At 43.7% G+C, this 16,385-nt stretch overlaps 2 pseudogenes; both read right to left on the bottom strand.

Moving 5' to 3' along the window:
• Window positions 1-1,644: 1,644 nt before the first annotated feature.
• LOC147797347 (uncharacterized) lies at window positions 1,645-2,696 on the bottom strand (annotated as a pseudogene).
• An 8,317-nt stretch (window positions 2,697-11,013) lies between these two features.
• On the bottom strand, window positions 11,014-16,278 carry LOC147797346 (uncharacterized; annotated as a pseudogene).
• Between the last annotated feature and the right edge of the window lie 107 nt (window positions 16,279-16,385).

The raw sequence follows: 16,385 nt of genomic DNA, 5'->3' as shown, positions 1-16,385 counted from the left end.
AAACCATGGGTTTGACTAAACCATTGAAAAAGATGCCAAGCCCTCTGATAAGACAAGTTCGTGGGGGGCCACTGCGTCATGCAAAAGACCTTGGACCTCTAACTGAAGACACTCCACAGGTTGTCGGGCAAGGGGGTCATATCGCGGTCTGCAGCGGGTGCGAGATGACGAAATCTGGTCATCTAAAAACGTGAAAGAGCATCAGCAATGCCATTATCGAGGCATGGAACATGCTGAGATCGAAACTGGGTATTATATGTGAAACATGGCACTAGGCGTCGCACCAAACGCATCCTTAAGTGACATTTAGACGTTTGTCTGTAGATGACACTAACTACAGCCTGATTGTCACACCAAAATATCGCACGTTTATTATGTAATGGGACAGCCCAAAGCTGGACCGCTAGCACAATAGCGAATAACTCCAAGCAGGCAATAGAAAGGTACTGACTTTCTACATGCTCGGGTCACTTCCCTTGACACCAGTGCGTAGCAAAGTAAGCCCCAAAACCAATTTCAGCAGAAGCATCAGTGTACATGTGCAATTGGTCACTATTGTACCATACCGAATCCGGAAACATTATCGTTCTGCTAAAATGTGACAAAAACTGCTGCCACGCCAGCGAGTCTGCTCGTGCACATGAAGTGATGCGAATTTTGTGATGAGGTTTGGAGATACCCCTAGCTAGCTCATGCAACGACGCAGAACGGCCCTACCAGGTCTTACGGCCTTACAAACAGAATTGAGACGACCTAGCAGGGACCAAAGATTGCGCAGCGTGATTTCCTTCTGATTAAGCACACTAGCAATCGTATTTTGTAAAGCAACTTGCTTATCAGTCGGTATTTGAATCTGTCGTGCAACCGTATCCGTCGCTAAACCCAGGAAGGTGAGGTTCGTAGCTGGACCTTCGTTTTTTTTTTCTTCGGCGATTGTTACCCCAAATCACTGACAAACTACTCTGAAAGATTGGAGGGAACGTGCGCACTCGGCATGACTAGCCCCAACAAACAGGAAATCATCTAGATAATGCACAATATTTGGAGATTCGGCCACCTCACGAGTACAGTACTCAAGGAAAGTAATGAACCGCTCGAACGTAAAACAGGATATAGCACAGCCCATAGGCATGCATTTATCGAAATAAAATTGGCCGTTGCGGGATAAACCAAGCAAATCAAAATCGCTTGGATGGACGGGAAGTAAACGAATGACCGACTTAATATCTGACTTAGCCATCAGGGCACTGCGTGATAAACCTGCGATCATACTTATCGCCTCATCAAAACTCGTGTATGAAACGGTGGTGTCTGCGGGATGAATGAAATCATTCACCGATTTGCCGATAGGGGACGACAAATTATGGATTAACCGAAACTCACCCGGAGTCTGTTTGGGCACCAGGCCCATAGGTGAACAACGAAAATGAGGAAGAGGCTGGGACAAAAACGGGCCAGCAATGCGACCCAAAGAAACTTCACGATTAATTTTTGACTGCAGAATGTTGGGATGTTTGCGAGCAAATGCAGAATTACAAGCAGAGGTACTAACCCTGGGACCTGAATAGCCTACCCGGAAACCGCGCAAAAGACCTTCTTGTGGGAGTCCTGAGTATTAGGGTAAGCCCGTGAAAACGGAGCATACTACTTAGTTTTACCGGGGTTGATGCCAGCTGTGACGCGAGACTGTGAGTTTCCCTGACAACAGGTTGCGGGGTTGCCAAATGCCCTGCAGGTGGAGCAGCGATGTGCGAAGCGACACAAGGGGCGATTGCACTGACCGCAGTTGAAGTCGTTACATGTAGGTTGACCAACCCCGGCGACTGGGCGCTGACCAGGCCCGAAATTTGACCAGGGGGTGACGGCAGTGGAGGGGGCACGCTCGCGTTGCTGGTACGGACGAAAATTATGCTGGTGCGAAACGGGCACACCAAGCAGCACCAGCCAAAGTTCGGCATCAATAGTTGCCCAAGAGCGCGACGGCACACGCGCCTGGTGCAATCGAAACTGGATGTCGTACTCGCACCAACCATACCCCACATGTCGAAATGCTGCAGATCGAATAGTGTCTGCATACTTCAGTAACGAACGACCATGGGTAGGATTCCGCAACAAATGCACAGATGCAAAAAATGTATGCGCTGACGTCCACTGCTCGATAGACGTAATACGCGGGGCCTGCTTATGGGGACGAATCTACCAAAGTGGGGACTCATTGGACCCGATTGTAAAAAGCGTCTCGACAAAGGAATTATCCAAGCCCGCGCCGCGCGACGAGATCAACAAGGTTCCGAATTCTACGTACCCCCCCTCCAAATTTTGTCTTTTAGATGTTGAGGAATCGCGGCCCCGAGATTGTCACAGACGCTAGTTACGGCCATATTCGAATCGGAAGAGGAGATAATTGACAATGTGTTTAGAGCTGAAGTTCCCGACACCACGGGCGTGAAACTGGAAGGTTGCGGGGCTAATTCAAAAGGAGTAGCAGCAGGGGACTTGCCCGGCTCCAAAGTTTGCGCCGAACTCCCTCCAGGCCGACTGATGGTAGCGGGCGCTGGCGTTGCATGGGTAGACTCAACACTTGCACTCTCTGGAATCATTCCAACCGTAGCCAACGGCATAATAAGTGGTATCCGGACCGGGCGATGCAAGCCCCGGTGCACTACACCCTGCAAGGGCCGCGACCACCGACGCATCTTGACGGGAAGACTTGCGAGGCCGCCCCCGAGAACGCTTCGCTCCATCCGTCGGCCCAGAAGGAGCCCGCCGCTTGGAATTGGCGCGGGGCATAACTAACAAAATAGCTTTTGCAAAACAGACAGATTTTCTCTTTTCAAACCAAACGCCACGGCGGCCCAAGCAACAGTGACCGGGAGGAACTCTCTCCAGTGCTACTAAAATTTTTAACGTCACGCCAGTAAGGCACCAAGTCAAAATAGAAACAGTTCGTGAAGTGGGAAACGATACATAAAAGATAATCTCCTTAACCGCTTCAGAGTAAAGCGGGCAACGACAGGGCATCACTAGCTTAATGCTTGTGGTTTGATGAACACCACTCCTGGGTGATGTTTTCTAACAATAGAGAGCTTTAAGGATTACACTCCATTGTGGCCGGTGGTTGAGTCATTAGAGCTGTTTATCAACAGCTGGGACCCCAGCCCATTGATATGTCAACAATTTGGGGGGTTGGGGATGGGTTTATACTACCGTTTACATGGATAAGGATTTTTTCCTTCAGTTTGCCACGCTACCCTTACCAACATTAGTGGACCTTTCTTATTTCACTTTTTAGATTGAATTTGAAATCCTGTAATTGTTGCATCTATAATTTTCTCCATTTAGTTTATTGTCTAATCCAATAATTGACAAATCTGTGATGTGGAAATCACTGCCTGACAGTGCTAGATTTTGGGATAGAAAACTACAGATCTTAATTCAGTGACACGAGACTCAGTGATGCACATAGGCCTGTTGACTATGATGTAGTTAGTCTTTTGTTAAGAGATTAATTGCTTCTCCTCTGAATATTGTCTGTAGCCTGGAATGCAGTTGATTTTGTGTCTTCCTATCACAAGGTGTTAACCACTAATCCTCACGGCCGGCCCAGGAAGGCTGACCAGGGCCAATAAAGTTCTCCCTGAATAGGATCTTTTGTTCACAACCATGGCTGTGTAAGCCACAAACTCCATTGTTGTCAGGGTTGCTCGTGAAGCTAGACAGTCCAGGGCAGACGGTTCTTTTCAAACCGTTGAACTGTCCAACACCAAAAGACGAACGGAATGAAGGGGGATTAACACCAACTGTTCAACTGTTTCTAAACCGTCTGTATTTTGACCTCACGCCTAAGCTGTGCTAAGCCTGTGGACGAACTGGCCCAATTTACACAACAAAGCTGATGCACAATAACCATTCGTCGTAAGCTGGGAGTCAGGGCTTTTGTACCAAGGTGGGGGAAATTGTGGTATGCATCAAAGAGGTTGCTGCATAGCCAACTCCTTTTCGGGTAACTTTCTCTTGCAATCATTGCCCACTTGCAGTTGAAACGGGCAATGGTTTGAAAGGGGATTAAGGGCAATCATTTCCCGCTTGGTGAATCGTTTCTATTTGGATTCTGCGCCAGCAACCGCAAGTGAACACTACTGACCCACTTAGTGACAAGAGCCTCCAATGTCCCGCGGTGATAAATCATTTGAAGCTGCAATTTATTTTGTACATTGAAGACTTAAACTTTTTCCAGCACAAACTACTATTTATGGATATTCTTTGACAAACCTTATTTTGATTAAAATACCCTTATCATTTGGAAAGTGCAGAGGTTAGAATAACCCATTAATCAATGAATACTTGTAGTATTCCTTTTTTTGCGTTAAACTCTTAATGCTAATATTCATATTAAGATTTATCCAATTTATTTTCTACATGAAATATTGCAGGGTATTTGTAATACAAAATGTATGACTCCATTGCGTGGGGTGATGCAAGTTCAGGAAAGATGTTCTCATGAATCACAGAGTTTAGTATGCAAATTAGTTAGTGATTCGGCTTGTATTATGTGTGACAGTGATTGTCATCCGAACGTAACTCAGATTGGTTATGGTTATATAACTTGTTTTTATTAAAATAATTCAGGTGTGTTGTTTGTGTATTGTGCTTCTTTTTTTATATCCACGTTCTTTTTTGTCAGTTTCTGTTAGTTAAAGGTGCTATGTAAAACGTTTTTTTATTATTATGTTCTCATGTTTCTTGATTCATTATGTGCTACAGAAACTTTTTCTGTGACGGCATTTTTAATAGTTCACCGCTTTATATACATCTTACAAAGACAACACACTTTGTTTTCTTAAACTGGTATTACTGTTGAAGTAAAAGTGTCGGAGTCGTTTGTCAGTTCTACATACTTAAACAGTGGCGTAACTACAGGGGGGGCACAGGGGTGCACGTGCCCCCCCGGAGGCCCGTGCCCCCCCGGTGCAACCCCCACATTTGAAATTTTGAAATGGACAAAAATATATATCTACCTAGTTCAATTATTTTCAGTGCCCCCTGAAAAAAAAAAAAACGTACACCCCCCAGGTGCCCCCTCAGCTGTGGCACCCTAGTTACGCCACTGTAACTAAATGAAGTTCATTATCTACTTCCCTAGTTGTAATTTATTTCCAATTTGGTAAAACTGTCAAATAGGACTCAAATTTGCTGTATGGTTTTGCATCTTCAATTAAGTGTGTTTATATCACATCTCTTAAGTTGTGAATATTATTGAAGCTATACTACCCACTTTTATTCTTTCAAGATAGAACAATTCAGTTGAATTTGAGCAAAATCCTCGTTTATTTTGTAGTTTTATGGAGTCGAATCAACATTGGTGTGTTATTCGAAGAATGCAGCATTAAAAATCTATACAAACATGAAAGAATTGTTGAGACCATTTAAAACATGCAAGGGCAAATGAACACAATCCCACCCCATCCCCACAAACACCTTGAATTAAATAGATAATTGAAAGTGTAAATACAAGGAGCACGTTCAAACCTTGTAAAAACCTATCAACTTGTACATAATTAATAGACCTATATTTTTCAGAACCCAGCAAAAAGTACAGGGGCCAATGTATGTAGCATCCCTACTCGAGATGGGATCCCAGAACACACGCAGTACTTGTACAAAGTGTGTTTGCATTTTACATGTACAATGTACATGCATTTACACTAGGGCTGTGTACACATGTACTGGTAAACTCTTTTACTGTGTACATGTAAATGTAGGCCACTTTTCCCCCTTAGTATAATTTTCTGTGACCAGTTTGTATAAAATACTCCCAGAGGAGCCATTCACTGAAGCTTGAACTTATCTGGCCCATGGTTGGCCCATGGTCGACCTGTGGTTCTATGGCATAGTCATTGGTGGGGCAATGCCAAGTTAATAGACTGACCACCGGTACGAGGCAAGTCTGGATCGGTTAGATGTTGAGTGATTGGATAGATACCTTTATCCCCAGGGAGACATGCTACCATTATTTTTTTTTCTTCTTAAAGGATGTGGAGATTTGAAAGATTTTAAATGGGCGAAATTCGAAATGACGTGCGTATTTCAATGAAAGCATTTTGGACCTTAACCCCCACTTCCTGGTTCGCCTATTTATAGGGGAAGGTTTCTCCGTCAGCATGGCCAAAATTTGACCCGCCCGAATCCGATTTCCTGGCGGGTCCCCAGCCTGCCACCGGCGGCGTGAGGCATGTCGCGAGGCCCCACGGCCCCGACAGTGCGGCGAAGGAGACACCTGCCTACCGGGCGGCAGGCTCGTTGGCCTGTTGGACCTGCGGTGCGTGGCGTTGAATCCCCGTCCACGGAAAACAGAGTCGGAGAGGTTTGGATGTCCGGGGTTCCCTGCGGCCGAGCGGGCCGGGATGCTCCGCCCAGGACTCTAAGAGGGCTATATTGTCCGCTTATAGCCATGCATTTCCGACACGATCGAGCGCCAAGCTCCGGGGCGGTTCCCTGGGCAAACCCGACTCTAGGGCGATGGTGCGGTTGCTGCGGTGCGGTGAATTGCCTTCTTCAGAAAACCCGGCCCGAGAGGTTCGGATGTCCGGGGTTCCCTGAAGCAGGGCGGGCCGGGCGTCTCCAGCCTGCCGTCCATCGGCTCGCTGGCCCACCCAAGGCCTCTGAGAGGGCTATGCCCCGGGACCGGTTGGGCCCAAAACGTGCGTATTTCAATGAGAGCATTTTGGACCTTAACCCCCACTCCCTGGTTTGTCTATTTACAAGAGGAGGGTGGTCTCAAGCTCATAGGGATAGAGTTGCAGGGAGGCGGGGTGGTGGGGTCCAGCAGCGGGGGAGGAGGTCCAGCGCGCAGGGCCAGCCGGCACCCAGTGGCCTTCGGGCGGACCGGACTTGGAGGAGGAGACAGGGAAGACAAGCGGCGGGTGCGGCGGGAGGGCCCCCCCCCAGGCCAAGACGAGCGGCGGGGCCCCGTCGCTGGTGGGCCAGAGGTGTCCTGGACTGGGCAGTAGAGCGGGCGCAGCTGGAGGAGGGCCTGCCGGAACTGACGGCGGAGTGAACGAGCGCTTCTCCAGTGGCCGCGGATTGGCTGCTGGGCTGCATGTCTGATGCGGCCGTCCCAAACTGACTTGAAATCCACGGTTAATAGTGTACCCCGCAGGAGGGCTCTGGGGCAGTTGCCAAGTCGGTCCCAATGCAAATCGTGCGATCAGCTGCTCGGCACGGATGAACCATGGCTTCCAGCCCGAGGGCGGCATCTGGCAGCGGGCGGCGTCGGTCCCGCGGTGGGTGCCAGAAGGGTAGCGTTACTTGGGCGCCCGCTGAAGATTTCTTCCTCGGACTTCGTTGACCGCGAAAGGTCGCATCTCCAGTTACGCTTGGACTCGGTCGCAAAAACCGACTCGGCCCCACCCGTGAACGCGTCGGTGAGGCACCCTAGCTCGCAAGAGCGTCTCTCGTCGGGTTCTGTTGGGCCCGAAACATTACGAATTTCTCCCATTTAAAACGAATCCAAGTTCGACCTCTCTGACTCGGAAAGAAAACATCCATTCTGAAATTCCCCAGTGGACGATTTTGACCTCTGCTGAAGGTACAAGTCCTTGGTACAAAAGGAATGACAGATATGTGTCATCCTTCGCTGGTTGTGTGTCATCCATTGCTGGATTGATCACTAGCTTGATGCTGCGTAGTGATATGAAAATTAAAAAAATAAGAATTTAGAGTTCATTGTCACGTACATTTATAATCTATATGAAATGTTTGGTGCACGTATAAAAAAGCAATTTGTAACAAAGTAACAATCATTTGCAAACAGAATATCAATGAGATATTTGTGTCATCAGTTAAAATGAAATATTCTGGGGCCTTTTTTTTCCTTTCAGGATGGAGTCTCCAAAGTAAATTGGCTGCCATGTAAGGGCAAGGTTTAGGTGATTTCCTCATCTTCATCATCCATCATTTTACAGTCTTGGTGCAGTTTTCAAAATATTCAGTTTGCCATAAAACCCTAGAAAGATATTTGAAAAGTCGTCCCGTTTTCATAAATCACAGATTTCTACCTTTGAATATTATACAGTTTAACACGGGTGAGCATTACAGTCAACAAATATCGTATGTCTTTGTTACAGAAAACCGTAGGCAAGCCACAAAAAAATCACTGTCAAAAAGTGTTAGAGGAAGCAGTATAGTTTTTGAGAGAGTGTCAGCAAGGCGATCAAGTTGAAACAAGTGATGGACACAAAGGCACTATTCTAAACAGTGGATCCCTTCAAAAGGATCTTTGTCCTGCAAGATGGAACTGCAGTAAACCTTGAAAACATTCATTTCCATTTAAAGATTACTCATATGAATGTTTTTGGGTTTCCTACAAACGTCTTGGTCATGTATTTTTTAACTTCTTATTCCCAAAAAATCCTGGAAAAGTCATGACGTGTAGTTTTCCAGGAAATGAAGTTTTGTGTGGAAACCCAGTTTTCACAACCAAGAGAGCAATTTAATGACAGGTTGACTCTAGTGTTAGATTTAATTTAATTAATTTGATATGTTTTCTGCTAACTTTATACTAGTTAATAAAATCTGTTTAGACTGTATACAATAAAACATGCCACAATCAGGAGGGATCACAGAAACTTTTTATAAATCCAGATTTTGGACTGGTAGTTTCCAGTTCGGGTTATTTCTTTTACAAAAACCCCAAATTGCGGGCCTATTTGGAAAGACAATGAGAGCTGGGCGAACAGTTTTACTATTTTCGATATATCTTTGGGAAAAGGCAAATAAAAACAAATCGTGACTAAAACCCATAAATTGAAACAAAAAGTGATCTACTGGCCAAAATCTTGAATTTTCGGCGAAAAAACCGGAGACAAACCTCCTCTGAGAGTCAACAGGCGGCGCTATTTCGCTCTGATTTTTACGGCTTTCTATGCGTGCACTGAAATAAAGGAAGCTCATTTGAAGACAAGGTAAAATCGACCACGTTTGCAGCCCCGGTGCAGGCACCCAAAGTCCTACCCCCCCCCAGCGGCAACTTAAAAAAAACAAACAAACAAACAAAACAAAAAGAAGAGTGAATTTTAAGTAGGTTACTTAACCAATGATATTTCTAATTATTCACCAAAAACAAACTCACCCCCACTTAAAAAAGTGAACGCTACCAAGTCTGTCATCCGAAGCCATTTTTCAAATGACATCCCTCCCCCTTTTCGGTCTCTTGAACAATTTGTCAGTAACATTTTGCTGTGCTTGGCCCTGGGATGAGAGAGCTTGAATGTGGAGAATTCATTCTGGGCCATTCTCCCACAATTTCTTGGGCCACTCAATCTCCTCTTTTTCAAATAAACTCTAGGGGTACTTTTTCAGCGCCTCAGTTTGGCGAAGAATTCTCCCTGAATTGGGCAGAGCACCCCTATGGGCGCGTATTTTGGTGTAATGCAACCTTTAAGAGTTGAGACGTGTCCGGACAGACTCGCAGTCCGGGGACTTTACCATATTGATGCGCGCGCATTAATTCAAATTTGTCAAGGAAGAGATGCTAGTAAGATTTGTGTGCAGGCCAATTGTGCATTTTTGCTACATGATGCACTATTGTGGCGTTTTGATAGCTCAGTCTTTGTAGAGCAAAATTCTGTACAGTATCAGTTGGTTAATAATGGTTTTGTTATCTACGTAAATATGAACCACCCGAAGCAATTCTCTGAAATTGCCAAATGGTTAAGCTCGTGGTTATCAGATCGTCAGATCGTGGGTTCGAATCCCACCGGTGACTTTTATTTTCCCAAAGCTTGCTGTCAGTCAGTAGCTATAAGATACTCTATTTCACCCCGCCAAATACCAACAGTACCTTAGCCCACGGGATAAGCTCTTCTGCTGGGACTGTCCGCGAAGTCCAGGTGAGCACCTTAGTACAGGTTCGAGACGTATGGCCGACTCGGCGGCCAGGGCTTAGGGGCTTGTCTCGTTTCCTCCCTTGCATGGTCGCTCAAACTCTTTTTAGAGTTAAATGGATGGGCAGGGAGGACGTGTGGTGGGCCGGGAACCCCGAGATCCCAGAAGAGTCCTATATGGAAGCCGGTAACTGCGATTCCTTGCGAATTTCAGGAGTCCGTGCGCGTGAATGCTTGGTCAACACCACATAACTTTTATATTTTTCCCTCACTTTTTTTTTTTTATTTCGTTAGCCCAAAACTCTCAAGGCAATTTTTCTGGGTTAAATACACAGATACACTTTTTTATTCATAATCTACATTCCTCAAATGTTCGACAATAAAACCGATTTCAACTGCGTTGGGGTCCATTTCTGCCTAGTGATCTCAATCAAAAAAAGCGACGTATCTCTGTGAATTTTTATTATTGACGGTGCAAGAGAAACAGATCAAGAGGCCGCACAGTCTGGCACCTTATTTCATTGACGGAAAAAACATTTAGTACAATTTTGCTTGCTTTCAACTGCAGAATCACTTGATATTTTCAAACAGAAATCCTCACAAAAGACATGCATGTCCCACTTGTATTGGATTAACCTTCTTGCGTCACGCCAACAGATCTGCTCCCCCAAATACAAGCACAAAACTGATTAAACAAAAGCAAAACAAACAAACAAACAATCCCTATAGTTATTTGAATTTCAAGAACAGAAAATGACAGAGAATCCACTGGATGTCGAATCAGTAAAGATTTGGGTTTTACCCTAATCTCGTCCTAAAAACTGTATACAGCCTCTGTATCACGGCGCACTCCATTCAGTTTTGTTTTTATCTCCACGTAACCCACGTTACATTTAATTTTGGCAAGACTGAAACTTCATGTTGTCATTTATATCTAGAGCCTCACTGGCCCTAAATTTTACATCCGTATTCGAGTTACAAAAAGGGACAAGGGAAAAAAAGTCACCCATGTTACTTGGTCAAGAGTATGTCCCTTTTCGAACTCAAATAGCACACTACCAAAATTTACCTGCCATTTCTCAAAACCTAAAAAAATATTAAATGCAAGTATTGACCATTCCGTATTTCCCTAGGTGCTGTGCATGAAGATGACATGATGAAACACCGTCTTTGGAGTTACTATGAAATCCTGCAAAAGAGTTGTGATTGTACACACACAACACAAAGTTGGCGCATATTCTTCCTATTTCTTTAACTCGTATACAATTTGTCTAAAATGTACCTTTTTATTCAACCACAGGCCTGGAGAATCAAAACCTTGACTTAACACTGGCTTGTACACAGACTGACGTATGTGAATGGCATAAATGATGACGTGATCTTGTGATTTATAAATAAAATGTAACTTGGATAAAGATGCAAGATAATTTGTCTAAGAAGTATTAGATTTGGACCATCTGAATTTCAAACTTCTCATTAAAATGACAGCTACAATTAAATTATTTTCATGTAAAACCTCAAAATGCACATTTTTGTCTCAAGTAACCTTGCTTTCAACTTTTGTTTCACTATTTTCAAAGGGTGCTCTAATTGATGATTGATGTTTTGTTTTCACGGTAACGACCATTCCCATATTCAAGCGCAACACACATGCTTTCCCAGTTAGGGTTGGGGCTAGGGCTAGGATAAAAGGGTTGGGGTTAGAGATAGGGTTAAGGTACAGATAGGGGTAGGGTAAGGGTTAGGGTTGGGGTTGTGGTTAGGGTAAGGTTTAGGGATATATAGGTTTGTGGTTAGGGTTAGGGGTAGTATAATAGGGTTGGGGGTAGGGATAGGGTAACAGATAGGGTTAGGGTTGGGGTAAGGGATAGGGTAAGGGTTATGATTGGGGTTGTGGTTAAGGTTAGATTTAGTGATATATAGGTTTGTGGTTGGGGTTAGGGGTAGGGGTAGGGTAAGTGTGAGGATTGTGGTTGTGGTTAGGGTTAGTGATATAAAGCTTTGTGGTTAGGGCTATGGTTGGGGTTAGGGTTAGAGTAAGTGTTAGGGTTAGGAGTAGGGTAAGGGTTAGGATTGGGATTGTGGTTAGGGTTAGTGATATATAGGTTTGTGGTTAGGGCTAGGGTTGTGGTTAGGGTTAGAGTAAGAGTTAGGGTTAGGGTAGCTGTAGGGTAAGGGTTAGGTATTGGGGGTTGTGGTCGGATTTAGTGATGTATACGTTTGTGATTTGGATAGGGATATATAGCTTTGTGGTTATGGTTAGGGACAGTAGGGTGAGGAATATTCTTGGTGTTAAGGTTAAGATATCGTGAGTGTTGGTGATTGGGTTAGAGAATGGGACAGTCAGGATCAACATTTGACACAACTGAAAATACGACAACTCGAGTCAACATATTAAAAACATATCATAAAAATGACAGGAACAGTGCTCACTTTTCAAGTAAAGAGGCTTGCATCACACGGCAAAGTATCTAAATAACTAAACCATGTATCAAATCCACCACACAAGCGAACAGTCTATTTTCCTTTTTATCAGAACTGTTGGTGTTCCCGATTCACTCCAACCCCTGGAAAAAGGGCCTGCGTGATACCATTAAGGTTGCATCCCTCGAAATGATTGTATTTCTGCGTGCAAACTCATTGATGTTCTGTAATCCCAGGGATTTTTACAATAAAACATGCCATAATCAGGAGGGATCAAAGAAACATTTTTATAAATCCCGAATTTTGGACTGGTAGTTTCTTTCACAAAAAGCCCGAAATTGCGGGCCTGTTAGGAAAGACAATGAGAGCTGGGCAAACAGTTTTACTGTTTTGGATATATCTTTGGAAAAAGGCGAATAAAAACAACTCGTGGGTGAAACCCATAAAATTGAAACGAAAAGTGATCTACTGGCCATAATCTTGAATTTCCGGTGCAAAAACCGAAGACAAACCTCAACCGAGAGTCAACAGACGGCACTCTATCGCTAAACCGTGTTTGGGTCCATTCCTGCCTAGTGATCTCAATCAAAAAAGCGACGTATCTGTATAGTGAATTGTTATTATTGACGATGCAAGGGAAACGTATCAAGGGGCCGCACAGTCTGGCAACACTCGCCTCCTTATTTCATTGAAGAAAAAACATATAGTACAATTTTGCTTGCTTTCAACTGCAGAATCACTTGATATTTTCAAACAGAAATCCTCACAAAAGACATGCATGTCCCACTTGTATTGGATTAATCTTCTTGCGTCACGCCAACAGATCTGCTCCCCCAAATACAAGCACAAAACTGATTAAACAAAAGCAAAGCAAACAAACAAACAATCCCTATAGTTATTTGAATTTCAAGAACAGAAAATGACAGAGAATCCACTGGATGTCGAATCAGTAAAGATTTGGGTTTTACCCTAACCACGTCCTAAAAGCTGTATACAGCCTCTGTATCACGGGGCACTCCATTCAGTTTTGTTTTTATCTCCATGTAACCCACGTTACATTTAATTTTGGCGAGACTGAAACTTTAAGTTGTCATTTATATCTAGAGCCTCACTGGCCTTGTTACCTTGTTACCAAGTTACTTGGTCAAGAATATGTCTCTTTTCAAACTCAAATGGAACACCACCCAAATTTACATGCCATTTTTCAAAACTTGAAGGAATCTACATTTAAGATCCTACCTCTGATCACTCCTTTTAGTTCTACACCAGGCAGGGTTTTAATCTCAAGGTTTATTGAATCTGCTCCTGTACCTTGCGATCAGAACATCTTTGTCTGGAAACGAGTATTTTTCTGCCATAGTGGGGGGGGGTTAGACTGAGCAGCAGTGTTGGGTACAACAAAACAGCATCGTCGGATAGCCTCTGTAAACAGAGTCCTGACATACCCTGAGGAGAACAAACAATACAGTGATTTTGAATATGGAAATTGTTAATTACAACAGCTCTTCTTTGGAATTTTAAAAAAGGGTCCTTTGTTTGCTTACATGTATATGTATTTACATGGGCTTTTTAAGCCCTTACGTAGGCACACTTTACGGGGGGAAAATAAAAAGCTGTATTTCCTGAAATCTGTTGAAAGATAAATTTTTAAATATCCAGTCTTACTTATCTAAATTCTTTTTCAAAAGCAAGGAATATGTCATGTTGAAAGCATACATGTACTTCCGGAAAAAGGAGATTTGAGGGAAAATTTTACAATCTACAAACCATGGGTTTTGTGAAATATACTTGACAAATTAAAAAAGCAAGACCCCTACCAAAGGAAGCTGCTTCTTTGATTTGTTTCACCGTAGCTTCCCCCGGCTTAAACTTTGGCTTGCTGAGGTGAAACACGTGAGTGCCCTTGGATGTGGTAGCATGGCTTCTGTCACTATTCTCGTTGTAGTGATGGCCAGCAATGTGAAGCCTAACAAATACAACAAGTGTATAATTTTCAAGAAAAGGAAAAAATTATAGAAGTAAATCTGGAATGGCCATATTGAAAGTAATTAAAGGGATGGCAAAAGATTGGTCCAGTTGGATAAATTTCCAGGAGAAGCAGAATGCTCAAAAACATTTAGACTAAGTAAATAACATAAGAGTCAATTTCAAAACTGAAGTAACATCTTAATTCTACTCACCTGCAAGTTATACCATCATATGAGTAGGCCTTCATCTCGGGAGCAAATTGGTTTATGAGGCTGTGGAAGCTCTCCAGGGAGGACGTCTGCGCTGTGGAAGCCATTTTCCGAATGTCTTTCAGCAGTGAGTTACTCTCCAGGATTTGGTACACCTGGGTAGTTTCCTCTGTCCCTATAAAGCAACGAACCTGATTTGTTAATATCATTTTGTTTCAATTAATCTTCATGACTCCTATATTAAAAAACCATAAGGGAAAGCCTGAAAGTAAATTCTTTTTTAATACCTGGCTTCAACCATTTCTTCTTTCGCCTCCCAAGTCAGCCTTGGTCACACTTAGTATATAGAGCAGAATGCCGTCGGTGTACTCCAATGATGTGGTTACATAAAGAGGCCCACTTGGCCTCCCAGAGATCGTCCTCTGCATCAGTGGTGGAAGAGACACACCGATAGACATGATTGTTTATGGACCTCTTCCATTCGGCCACACCCTCAAACACTTTCCCTTCGATAACTTATCGACCTTCTTCTTGATCCCTTAATGAAAAATAAAAAATAAATGATACAAATTAAACTTCAGCGTGTTACGGCTTACATTTTCTTGGGCCAAGTGAAATCACCTTTTTGGAAAAAGGAAAGTAACTGTTCCATTAGAAAATTATATCTGAGATAATGCAAAGATACTTTGGGCCTTTCAAATAATTTCTTTCCATAAATATTTTCCTATGTGTTTCGCAAGAAATCAGTTGAAATTCTGTAGTCTCGACAAATGGTTTTTAGGGTCATAAAAACAAATATCGATTTTGGGATATAACTTTCAATGTTTATCTTCAACTACCGGTACCTTTTGCTATATGCCAGACGTCATACATGTGCAGAATTGTTGGCTCATGTTCCCGCACATATTTGGCCGAAGACCGATGACGGTCAGTGACGAGCTTGCAGACAGTGAGGTCAGCTTCACGTAGGGTTGCCATTGTCCTTTTGAAGCCCTCCAGCTCCATGTGGTAGCTACTCTTGACTTCTTTGCACTAACAAATGAATACACAACAAATACATGTACTAAATGTTAGTAACAAACGGTCAACCAAGGCGCACATGCAGCAGCAAATTGAAATAATCAACTTTCAAATTGACTATGTATACAGAATAAAGTTAATGAAATGATTGCATCCTTTTGCCCTTACAAATTGTCGAGAACCATTTATCGAAAACCATCGCATGTACATCAACTCTACCTTTCTTTAGAAACAAAGACTCACTTGTACAAGCTGAATATCAACAATCTTGTTGGCGTTGAGTTCTGTTGCAGAGTAGCTCCCATATTTAGCGGAGTGGCCTGGACTATCTGCACGTCCATCCCCGCCGATGACTAGCGCTTGACTATAAGCTTTCAGACGAAGCTTTACTTCGGTGATGTGTTGTGTCCACACCGCTTGAACTGATGGCAAGAGGTGTGTCTTCTGGTGGCAGAGAACGTTTGATGGGCTGGCACCGGCAAACAGGAAAGCTGCAGAGAGTAGCAGATTTCCTGCAGGTGTTGCACCAAGCCATTGCTAGGAACTCCAGGTCTTCCCCTTGGACTCGCAGGCTCCTCATCGCTGAAAAACAGAAACGAAAGTCCCCACAGTTCGTTTCATCAGACTGATCTTCCGTGAACCACACTTGAAACACTTCCTGAAAAGTTGGAAGAGCTCCCCCTCGAACACAGTGTACTTTGGATGATCTTGAGGAAGGACATCCGGTGATGTTGGAACGGTTCTTGGACTTCTCCCCCTTTTGGCAATGGCATCTGTGTAAACCAAGGTGATACCACGGTGAGTGTAGGTATGAAAAATAGTTTCTACTCTGCGATGAGAGAAGATTAATTTTAAATTAAAAAAAAAAAAAATTCGCTTT

This window comes from Acanthaster planci, linkage group LG11 (genome assembly GCF_054643075.1).
Source record: "Acanthaster planci isolate LZ-2023a linkage group LG11, COTS_SCS, whole genome shotgun sequence".
NCBI classification, from domain to species: Eukaryota; Metazoa; Echinodermata; class Asteroidea; order Valvatida; family Acanthasteridae; genus Acanthaster; species Acanthaster planci.
This window is presented reverse-complemented; position numbering and strand designations above follow the sequence as displayed.